The 12,413-nt window shown below is 40.0% G+C and overlaps 1 long non-coding RNA gene across 1 annotated transcript; it reads left to right on the top strand.

The window, feature by feature from the left end:
• The first annotated feature begins 2,007 nt into the window (after window positions 1-2,007).
• Window positions 2,008-3,203, top strand: LOC145823522 (uncharacterized). Its single transcript, XR_014365803.1, has 2 exons — window positions 2,008-2,468; window positions 2,889-3,203. It is a non-coding gene; the product is annotated as an uncharacterized LOC145823522 (long non-coding RNA).
• The last annotated feature ends 9,210 nt before the right edge of the window (window positions 3,204-12,413 follow it).

Genomic DNA, 12,413 nt, shown 5'->3' with positions numbered 1-12,413 from the left:
CCGAAAGTATAATATTTGAGAAAAAATATTTTTAAAAATTAATAAATGCACAAAAATACAAAAAAATATACTGATTTTTTTGTATTTTTTGATATTTAGTGAATTTTTTAAGGATTTTTTTCACAAATATTATACTTTTTAAGTATATTTATGTTAGGTGTGTCTAAATTTTTTTTAAAAAAAATCTTAAAATATTAAAAAAATTTAGTAAAAATTAAAAAAAATATGAAAAACAAAAAAATAGAATTTTCTAAAAGTGAATTTTGGAAATCAAAACCAAACAGAGTGAATATAATTTTTTTATCGATATGATTGATGAATTAATGATAAAATTAGAAATAACTGTCATATGAATTAAAATTTTAAGAGAACCTAATATAATTATGTTAAAATTGTAAGGCTTATTGTATTTTTTAAAACTTAGGGAAGGTCAATGTGATTTATCCTTATTATTATTATCAAAATAAAATCTTATTAAGTAAATTGTTCCAATAATTATAAGCATATTTTTTCAAATGATTTGGCTCCTCTCCAGTCCGTCATTGGATTAGAGCATTCCGTTGGACTGTTTTGGGCCCATCTTAATAATCTAAACAGTTAAATGTACAGATCCCATCAAGTATATTATCTATTCAAAAAATTACGATAATAGGATATCAAAAAATTGTGATATAATAAAATATTTATTGATATCCAATCAATATAATATTTTATAATAATTATATACTCAATAAATTTTGTATATTGAATAGTTTAAATCACCGAAATCAACCAAAACCAATATGATAACAAACTGGAGAGAGCTAGATCCTTTCCCAAAAAGGTTAGTCGGTCATAGGCTGCAAATGAACCGAACTGTTCATGAACAAGCTCTATTCAGCTCGTTAAGGACTCGACTCGGCTCGGCTCGGTTCACTTAGTAAACAAGCTGTAACAACCCTCGTACTGTTTACTGATTTATGACCGATTGATTACCGTTAATCACCGATTACTGTTAAACGAAGCTGATAATGACTGATAACTAACTGATAATCGAACTGAATGAAATACTGAACCGACTGACTGAAGTTGAAACTGAATTGACTGAGTATATGTTAGTTAATTGCATTCTATCTGTTTGATTGTCTGATTATCTGTTCATGTTTATATGTTTAAACTGCTATTTGAAGGCCTTATCGGCGGCCGAACTAGAAACCGATTGATGTTACGTGACCCTCATATTTAATGTGATTTTATGGTATAAGTATCTGAAAACTGATTAGGTGTGATTAAATTAGATTAAAATAAGCCAATTGAAGAGTTGGACTTAATTACCGTTTTGCCATTGAGTGGGCCACTATCTCACACACATACTTGAGCCAAGAACAACATTTCCTCAGCCATTTTCCTTCTCATTGCCGACCTAGAGGGAAGAGAGGAGAGAGAGTGAGAGGAATTGAATTCTACCTTGGGTTTTGCTTGGAGAATTGAAGGAATTGAAGTATAGATTGCATATTTGAGCTCCTAGTCTTCTAATTCAAGCTCTAGGTAAGGATCTTATCTTCTTATTGATGCTATTGAACTAGTTCTTGCATGGTTCATGCTTCATTGTAGAACTAAGTCATGATTTGGGTCATTAATGGTGAATTGAAGCTCATTTCTTGCATGCATGGTTGAATTAATGAGTTTTGAGTTGAATTCATGGTAAATGGTTACATGCATGTCCATGTTGTAAGAGTAGACCATGTTTTCATCTTGTTTTGAAAAGAATGAGCTCATTTGAACAAGCTTTGAAGCTTTGATTTGGTTTAAATCCTTGCATGTTTGCATGTTCTTCATATTCTTGAAAATGGGTTTGAATATGGTTCTAATTGACTCACCTTTGGGGCTTGAATTCATAAATTGAGCTTTGAAACTTGTTATACATTGAATTTAATGATGTTTTCCAGAATTTGGGCCCAAGAGGTCGAGTTTGGAGTGGTTGAATGCTTGGTTTGAGCTTGGGAGGCAAATCTGGAAATTCCAGATTTGGCTTCCTCGCTCGAGCGAAGGATTCCCCGCTCGAGCGAGCACCTTTGTCCAGGGCTCCGCTCGAGCGACCATCGAGCGACCATCGCGCGTAAAATTTCAGCATCCAGTACTTTTACTGTTTTGCAGACCGCTCGAGCGAAGGATTCCTCGCTCGAGCGAAGCCTTTGATTTTGGACTTACGCTCGAGCGTAGAAAGTCTCGCTCGAGCGAGGCTCCTATTTTCAGCAAACTTTGCGAAATGTTTTCTAAGTGTATTTTTGCATCCTCATCCCGTCCTAGGCATTCTTAGGCCTAGTTTAAGGCACCTTGATGAGGATATCATTGTAGAACACACCAAGGCAAATTAGGGATTAAGTTATGAGATTTCCCAACTGTGTAGCTTAGTGTGTTCAACCTGTGAACTGTGTAGGGTTGGCAACTGGGGAGACACGCTCTAGCATACTGTAGCCCAGAACTCTGTGAGTAACAATTGTGTAAAGATATGTTCAACTGATTATCTTCTGAATACTGAACTGAACTGTTTACTGAACTGGTATTATTTACTGAATGAATGTATGTCCTTTATTTCTGAACTGTACTGTGGCATCCTTAGTATCTACGGTTTACTGTTACTGTTACTGTCACAGAGATCTCTGTCGGTTTCCTTGTGGAACCACTACTATTTACTGACTGATGGCCATCATTACTGTTCGGTCTTTTAAGACCTACTGTTACTGTTATGCTAATGGATGTACCACATATGACTGTTTACTGTACTGAGCAACTGAATTACTGATTGAAATGAACTGTTTTCATTACTGTAAGGACATTCATTCTAAACCCCTTTACGCTTTATGTTATTCACTGGGCTTTAGCTCACTGCTCATATATATATGTAGGTGTACAGGCACCAGACCGCAGCTAGGGGCGTCAGGGTTACTCCAGTTTTGTCAAGCCAGCCTTTGTGCCTCACTGCGAGGTTCCGAGCCTACTGTTAAGGCTTAGGGGTGTTTTAGAATTTCCCCCTTTTTGTACTGTTTCACTGTTTTGTATAGACTGACTGTTTACTGTACTGTTATACAGGGATTAGGTCCCTGTACTGTGTGACTGTCAATTTTGTATACTGTGTTGTACAGACGGAATGTTTTCTGTACTGTTATGTGGGATTGAGTCCCTAGTTAAGTGGATGTGAATATTGTGTATACTGTTCTGTACTGTTTTTGTAAAATGTATGAAAAGCCTTTTTGCATACAGACTGTCACAGCTCAATGGACACTATTTATTTACTGTATTGGCTTCCGCCAGGCCCTGTACTCTGTTTCACTGTATTACTGTTCAGCAGGCCTTCGGTAATCTCGGATTACTGGCCGGTTACGGTGCTAAACCCATAGGGCCGGGTTTGGGTCGTGACAGAGTGGTATCAGAGCGATACTTACCACGAGTTATACCGCACACACGTGTCCAAATGAGCTATAGGGTGTCCTAGAAAAGTGATTAGGGCATCTCATGAGCATGTTAAGTGTGTGATTACGTTATGACTGAATATCTGCTAATGTGTTAAACTGGTAAGCAAATGACTGCTTATGTTTAAAACCGTTATAACTGCTTATAGTGAAATGGACAATGCAAATGAACCTGAGCCCTCATCTACTGAGGCAAGAATGGAAAGAATGGAAAGAATGATAGAACTGATAACTGCTAGACTGGAACAACAACAGAACCAACAGCCCCCACCTCCTCCTCCTCCGGTACAGCCGGAACCTAATGCGAATGCGGATGATGGGGATATTATTGCTCTCACCCATAAATTCAGTAAGATGAAACCGCCATCCTTCCAGGGAGGCCTTGAACCGTTAAAAGCTGAAGCGTGGGTGCTTGAGACAGAGAAATTATTTGAGGTGTTCCCGTGCTCTGAAGCGAATAAAGTACTGTTAGCTACCTTCACCTTACAAGAAGAAGCTAGAAGGTGGTGGATGTTAATCCGTGAAACAAACACTGTTATGACTTGGGCTCAGTTCAAGGAGTCCTTCTTTGAAAAGTACTTCCCTCAGTGTGTCAGGGATAGAAAAGTGACCGAATTTGAACAGCTGAAGCAGGGCACAATGTCCGTTGCAGAATATGAAACCAAATTTACTGAACTTGCCCGTTATGCACCGCACATGGTGGATACTGAATATAAGAAGGCCAGAAAATTTGAAGGTGGCCTTAATGTGGCAATACTTGACCGGATAAATGTTTTGAAATTACCGACTTTTGTGGGTGTTCTCGACCGGGCATTGATGGCCGAGTCGAACATTGCAGCAGTGAAACAATCTGAAACACCAACGACTGAATGGCATGGAAAAAGGCAGAGTTTCAAATTTAAGAAAGGCAAGCACAACCCAGCCAACAAGAAACAGAATACGGGGTTGACAACTAGCCCCAGCCAAGGGAGTGGTTTCATACCACCCTGTTCTGAATGTGGCAAGAAGCACAAACGGGTTTGCTACAGAATATCTGGAGCCTGTTACAGGTGTGGCAAGGTGGGCCACATGGTTAAAGACTGCCCCTCTGCTCCACAAGCCAGTGGTAAAGCTGCACCAAGCGCAGCAGTATCAAATGCTCCACCAAAGCCTAACCCTAAAGCTACCGGGAAAGAGCCTATGAGGCAAGGCCGAGTGTTCGCACTAGTACCGGGAGATGTGCAGAATACCGAGACCGTTGTGTCAGGTATTCTCTCTATCTGTACTCAAAATGCATATGTACTGATTGATTCGGGGTCTACGCATTCTTATGTATCATATGCTTTTTCACGGAAATTGGATAGACCCTTAGAACCCATGAACTATCTGCTAGCCGTATCATCACCCGTAGGGGGATCCATGACATGTGCTTATATGTACCCCGCATGTGAAATTGTTGTTGGGGATATGCATCTGTTTATTGATTTACTGCCATTGAACATTGATCATTTTGACGTAATATTGGGGATGGATTGGTTACAAAAATATCATGCCACTATTGACTGTGTGACCAAGCAAGTTGTTTTCCGTCCACCTGGTTTGCCTGAATTTGTGTTTAATGGGAGTGGAGTAGTACCTCCTCCGCATTTGATTTCGTCAGTGAAAGCTGTTAAATTAATTAGAAAGGGGTGTAAAGGATATCTGTGTTCTGTACTGACTGTGTCTACTGATGATAGTGTTAAAACTGATGTGAATTGTATTCCTATAGTCAGGGAATTTCCAGATGTTTTTCCAGATAATCTTCCAGGAGATTTGACTGATAGGGAGATTGAATTTACCGTTGATGTGATTCCCGGAACACAACCAGTTTCTAAAGCTCCTTACAGAATGGCTCCAACTGAACTGAAGGAACTGAAAGTGCAATTGCAAGAACTGTTAGATAAAAAGTTCATCAGACCTAGCACTTCGCCATGGGGTGCTCCTGTTTTGTTTGTCAAGAAGAAAGATGGCTCACTGAGACTGTGCATTGACTACCGTGAACTGAATAAGGTAACTGTAAAGAACAAATACCCTTTGCCACGCATTGATGATTTATTTGATCAGTTACAGGGTGCACAAGTGTTTTCTAAGATTGATCTCAGATCGGGGTATCATCAACTGAAGGTTAAACCGGAAGACATTGATAAAACTGCTTTTAGAACAAGGTATGGACATTATGAATTTCTAGTTATGCCTTTTGGAGTCACGAACGCACCAGCTGCTTTTATGGACCTCATGAACAGAGTTTTTAAACCGTACCTTGATGACTTTATTGTTGTATTTATCGATGACATATTGATTTACTCCAAAAGTATAGAACAGCATGAACATCATCTGAGACTTGCCCTACAAACCTTAAGGGAACAGAAACTGTATGCTAAACTGTCTAAATGTGAATTTTGGCTTGACCATGTTATGTTTTTGGGGCATGTTGTTAGCAAAGATGGAATTTCTGTTGATCCGCAGAAAATTGAAGCTGTGGTGAACTGGCCTAGACCAACAAATGTGACTGAAGTCCGAAGCTTTTTGGGATTGGCTGGATATTACAGAAGATTTGTCAAAGATTTCTCCAAAATTGCCCTACCATTGACTCAGTTAACTCAAAAGGGGACATCATTTGACTGGACCGACCAACGAGAATCTGCTTTCCAGGAGTTGAAAACTCGACTTGTGACTGCACCAGTTTTGACTTTACCCTCAGGTACGGATGGTTATACTGTATTTAGTGATGCTTCTCATAAGGGTTTGGGATGTGTTTTAATGCAGAATGGGAAGGTTATAGCTTATGCTTCCCGACAACTGAGACCACATGAAAAGAATTACCCGACCCATGATCTGGAACTTGCTGCAGTAGTATTTGCACTGAAAATTTGGCGTCACTACCTGTACGGGGTAACATGTGAAGTATATACCGACCACAAGAGCTTGAAGTATTTCTTCACACAGAAAGAACTGAATATGAGACAGCGGAGATGGCTAGAACTGATAAAGGATTACGACCTACAGATCTTGTACCACCCAGGAAAAGCCAATACCGTTGCCGATGCATTGAGCCGGAAATCGATTGGAAACTTAGCATGTTTGCTTACAGGACAGAAAGAGTTGCTTTGTGACCTTGAAAAATCTGAAATTGAAATTGTTTTACAGGAACAAGGTGGAACCTTAGCTGCTATTTCTGCTCAACCGGCACTGATTGAGGAAATTAAAGAGAAACAACAACTGGACGATTTCTTGAAGAAGATCATCGAGGAAAGAGAATCTAAACCGAGACCGGGATTCAAATTTGAGAATAATGTACTGAAATTTCAAGAAAGACTGTGTGTACCGAACGATACTGAACTGAAAAGAAGAGTTCTGCAAGAAGGCCACAATTCGAAATTGTCTATCCATCCGGGGAATACGAAAATGTACCAAGATCTGAAACAGAATTTCTGGTGGCCGGGAATGAAGAAAGAAATTGCTGATTTTGTATCCAAATGTCTTCATTGCCAACAGGTCAAAGCTGAACATCAACGACCTGTCGGATTACTGCAACCCTTACCCATACCGGAATGGAAATGGGAGCACATCACGATGGATTTTATCGTTGGGTTATCTCGCTCCAGAAAATGTATGGATTCAATTTGGGTTATTGTTGATAGACTAACCAAATCTGCTCACTTCTTACCTGTCAAGACGATTTATAATGCGGACAAATTGGCTGTTATCTATATTGATGAAATCGTTAGACTGCATGGAGTGCCTGTGTCTATTGTTTCTGACAGGGATTCGAAGTTTACATCGAGGTTTTGGCAAAGCCTACAGACTGCATTGGGTACTGAATTGAGGCTGAGTAGTGCCTATCATCCTCAGACAGATGGCCAATCTGAAAGGACCATCCAAACTCTGGAGGATCTACTGAGAATGTGTGTCCTTGATTTTCAGGGAGACTGGGAAAGCCATTTGCCCTTAGCTGAATTCGCCTACAACAACAGCTACCATTCGAGTATTGGTATGGCGCCTTTTGAGGCATTGTATGGCAGAAAATGTAGATCTCCAATTTGCTGGGCAGAAGTTGGAGATGGGCCTTTGCTTGGGCCCGAGATTGTATATGAAACAACTGAAAAAGTGAAACTGATACAGCAAAGATTGAAAACTGCACAGAGTAGACAGAAAAGTTATGCAGATGTCAGAAGACGGGACAGAGAGTATGAAGTGGGTGATCACGTTTTTGTGAAAGTGACACCAATGAAAGGCCAGACTCGTTTTGGAGTCAAAGGCAAGTTAGCGCCGAGATACGTCGGACCTTATGAGATTATTGAGAAAATTAATCCGGTGGCGTATCAAGTTGCGCTCCCTCCTGAAATGGAACACATGCATAACGTCTTCCACATTTCTATGTTGAGAGACTATCTCCGGGATCCCTTCCATGTAATAGAGCCTACCCACGTAGTGTTGAGTGATGACTACACTTACGAGGAACGGCCTATACAGATTGTAAACCGACGGATCAAGAAACTGAGGAACAAAGAGATCCCGTTAGTGAAAGTTGACTGGCAGAACCATGGTGGCGTGTATGCCACTTGGGAAAGGGAAGATGACATGGCTAAACGATATCCTGAACTGTTTCCACTGAATCCTGTTTTCTTCCAGAATGAAGGTAACTCGAGTTTAGAGGACTAAACTCTTTATAAGGAGGGGAGACTGTAACAACCCTCGTACTGTTTACTGATTTATGACCGATTGATTACCGTTAATCACCGATTACTGTTAAACGAAGCTGATAATGACTGATAACTAACTGATAATCGAACTGAATGAAATACTGAACCGACTGACTGAAGTTGAAACTGAATTGACTGAGTATATGTTAGTTAATTGCATTCTATCTGTTTGATTGTCTGATTATCTGTTCATGTTTATATGTTTAAACTGCTATTTGAAGGCCTTATCGGCGGCCGAACTAGAAACCGATTGATGTTACGTGACCCTCATATTTAATGTGATTTTATGGTATAAGTATCTGAAAACTGATTAGGTGTGATTAAATTAGATTAAAATAAGCCAATTGAAGAGTTGGACTTAATTACCGTTTTGCCATTGAGTGGGCCACTATCTCACACACATACTTGAGCCAAGAACAACATTTCCTCAGCCATTTTCCTTCTCATTGCCGACCTAGAGGGAAGAGAGGAGAGAGAGTGAGAGGAATTGAATTCTACCTTGGGTTTTGCTTGGAGAATTGAAGGAATTGAAGTATAGATTGCATATTTGAGCTCCTAGTCTTCTAATTCAAGCTCTAGGTAAGGATCTTATCTTCTTATTGATGCTATTGAACTAGTTCTTGCATGGTTCATGCTTCATTGTAGAACTAAGTCATGATTTGGGTCATTAATGGTGAATTGAAGCTCATTTCTTGCATGCATGGTTGAATTAATGAGTTTTGAGTTGAATTCATGGTAAATGGTTACATGCATGTCCATGTTGTAAGAGTAGACCATGTTTTCATCTTGTTTTGAAAAGAATGAGCTCATTTGAACAAGCTTTGAAGCTTTGATTTGGTTTAAATCCTTGCATGTTTGCATGTTCTTCATATTCTTGAAAATGGGTTTGAATATGGTTCTAATTGACTCACCTTTGGGGCTTGAATTCATAAATTGAGCTTTGAAACTTGTTATACATTGAATTTAATGATGTTTTCCAGAATTTGGGCCCAAGAGGTCGAGTTTGGAGTGGTTGAATGCTTGGTTTGAGCTTGGGAGGCAAATCTGGAAATTCCAGATTTGGCTTCCTCGCTCGAGCGAAGGATTCCCCGCTCGAGCGAGCACCTTTGTCCAGGGCTCCGCTCGAGCGACCATCGAGCGACCATCGCGCGTAAAATTTCAGCATCCAGTACTTTTACTGTTTTGCAGACCGCTCGAGCGAAGGATTCCTCGCTCGAGCGAAGCCTTTGATTTTGGACTTACGCTCGAGCGTAGAAAGTCTCGCTCGAGCGAGGCTCCTATTTTCAGCAAACTTTGCGAAATGTTTTCTAAGTGTATTTTTGCATCCTCATCCCGTCCTAGGCATTCTTAGGCCTAGTTTAAGGCACCTTGATGAGGATATCATTGTAGAACACACCAAGGCAAATTAGGGATTAAGTTATGAGATTTCCCAACTATGTAGCTTAGTGTGTTCAACCTGTGAACTGTGTAGGGTTGGCAACTGGGGAGACACGCTCTAGCATACTGTAGCCCAGAACTCTGTGAGTAACAATTGTGTAAAGATATGTTCAACTGATTATCTTCTGAATACTGAACTGAACTGTTTACTGAACTGGTATTATTTACTGAATGAATGTATGTCCTTTATTTCTGAACTGTACTGTGGCATCCTTAGTATCTACGGTTTACTGTTACTGTTACTGTCACAGAGATCTCTGTCGGTTTCCTTGTGGAACCACTACTATTTACTGACTGATGGCCATCATTACTGTTCGGTCTTTTAAGACCTACTGTTACTGTTATGCTAATGGATGTACCACATATGACTGTTTACTGTACTGAGCAACTGAATTACTGATTGAAATGAACTGTTTTCATTACTGTAAGGACATTCATTCTAAACCCCTTTACGCTTTATGTTATTCACTGGGCTTTAGCTCACTGCTCATATATATATGTAGGTGTACAGGCACCAGACCGCAGCTAGGGGCGTCAGGGTTACTCCAGTTTTGTCAAGCCAGCCTTTGTGCCTCACTGCGAGGTTCCGAGCCTACTGTTAAGGCTTAGGGGTGTTTTAGAATTTCCCCCTTTTTGTACTGTTTCACTGTTTTGTATAGACTGACTGTTTACTGTACTGTTATACAGGGATTAGGTCCCTGTACTGTGTGACTGTCAATTTTGTATACTGTGTTGTACAGACGAAATGTTTTCTGTACTGTTATGTGGGATTGAGTCCCTAGTTAAGTGGATGTGAATATTGTGTATACTGTTCTGTACTGTTTTTGTAAAATGTATGAAAAGCCTTTTTGCATACAGACTGTCACAGCTCAATGGACACTATTTATTTACTGTATTGGCTTCCGCCAGGCCCTGTACTCTGTTTCACTGTATTACTGTTCAGCAGGCCTTCGGTAATCTCGGATTACTGGCCGGTTACGGTGCTAAACCCATAGGGCCGGGTTTGGGTCGTGACACAAGCCGAGATCTAGCTCGAATATTAGGCAAGTTTAGTAAACAAGCCGAGTTCGAATATTAGGCTCGTTTAGTAAACGAGCCGAGTTCGAGCTCGCATAAGTTCGATTCGTTGATCTTTATTTAAATTATATAATAAATATATATAGAAGTAATAGTATAAATATATTATTTATATATTCAATAATGTAAATAATATTTTTATTTAAATAATATAAATAATATTTTTAAAAAAATCATCGAGCCGAGCTGAGCTGACCCTCCAATTTCATTAATATTAACGAGCCGAGCTCGAGCCCAGTTTCTTATTGAGCTGAGTTCAAACTTAATAAACGAGTTCAATAAGTAAACGAGTTGTCACGACCCGAACCCGCCCCTATGGGTTAAGGCCATAACCGGGTAGTAATCACGAGATTACCTACGGCCTCAAACCAATAAAACAAAACTCATCAGAGTAAAGGGGCCAAACAGAAAGAAATTTAAAACTTTGTCCATAGAACTGTGCTTATATGCACACCATAACATTCCAAACATTTATACGTTGATAACTCACATCAAAATATGTACTAACACAGAACACTGTACATACAGGATCATACAAGTTTAAGTCAGTCGAACCCAAGACTTATATACAAAAGTAGTCCAATGCTTTCGCCAACATAACAAAACTATGAACAAAGGACAAAAGCGAAGACAGTCTTATGCGTGAGACGTTTGGGCTGACTCCTCAAAACTTTGACTGTTTCTCACAATTTCATCGAGGCTGGTTCTGGACGTCCCTTGGCTCACCTACATGTACATGAATGAGCGTGAGCGAAAGCCCAGTGAATAATATCGAATAAGGAAGATACATAAGCAATCTTTGAAACAGTTACAGCAGACGGCCTTTGGCCCAATCACTTGTGTCAATCGGCCTTCGGCCCAATCATTTATGTCAATCGGCCTTCGGCCCAATCATTTATGTCAATCGGCCATCGGCCCAATCATTTATGTTAATCGGCCTTCGGTCCAATCATTTATGTCAATCAGCCTTCGACCCAATCATTTATATCAATCGGCCTTCGGCCCAATCATTTATATCAATCGTTGTCCACTAATCAAATTAATGAACTTACAAAACTTAAATAGAAGTAAACAACTGGAAAATAACATATCTCAAATATCTTGTTAAGACATTGCTCACAGTGATCGATTGGTTGGTTTGCCCTGGAGCTCGACCCTACACATTCCATAAACACAAAAGGGTCACAAACAATTCAATCCGTTCTAAATTCACATTTTCCTCTTTAGACTTCATTCTTATCTCTTTAACTCAATTACAATGCTTAATGTATGCCTAAGAGTACTTAGAAGTGAAAGAGAACAGAAAACGAAACACAGAATGTCTTTTCAAAATTTCAGAAAACAGGGTCCCTGCTCGAGCAGACCCATGAGGTCTGCAAAAGTACTGGTTACATCAATTTCACGCTCGAGCGCGAACTCAACGGCTCGAGCTAAAGATCTGTCTACATAGCTCCCTGCTCGAGCGTGAACTTCCCCGCTCGAGCGTGAACTTCCCCGCTCGAGCGGAAGCCATGTCTGCAAAATATGCTGGGAGCTCGTATTTCACGCTCAAGCGGCGGTTTCCCCACTCGAGCGGAAGCCATGTCTGCAAAATATGCTGGGAGCTCGTATTTCACGCTCGAGCGGCGGTTTCCCCGCTCGAGCGGACATCAAGAATTCTGGATTTTCTAGAATTTGTTCTTGAGCTCAATTCGACCTCTAAAGGTTCCAAACTCATAATTTTTTG

This window comes from Camellia sinensis, chromosome 4, assembly GCF_055761805.1.
Source record: "Camellia sinensis isolate YWXY chromosome 4, ASM5576180v1, whole genome shotgun sequence".
Taxonomy (NCBI): domain Eukaryota; kingdom Viridiplantae; phylum Streptophyta; class Magnoliopsida; order Ericales; family Theaceae; genus Camellia; species Camellia sinensis.
This window is presented reverse-complemented; position numbering and strand designations above follow the sequence as displayed.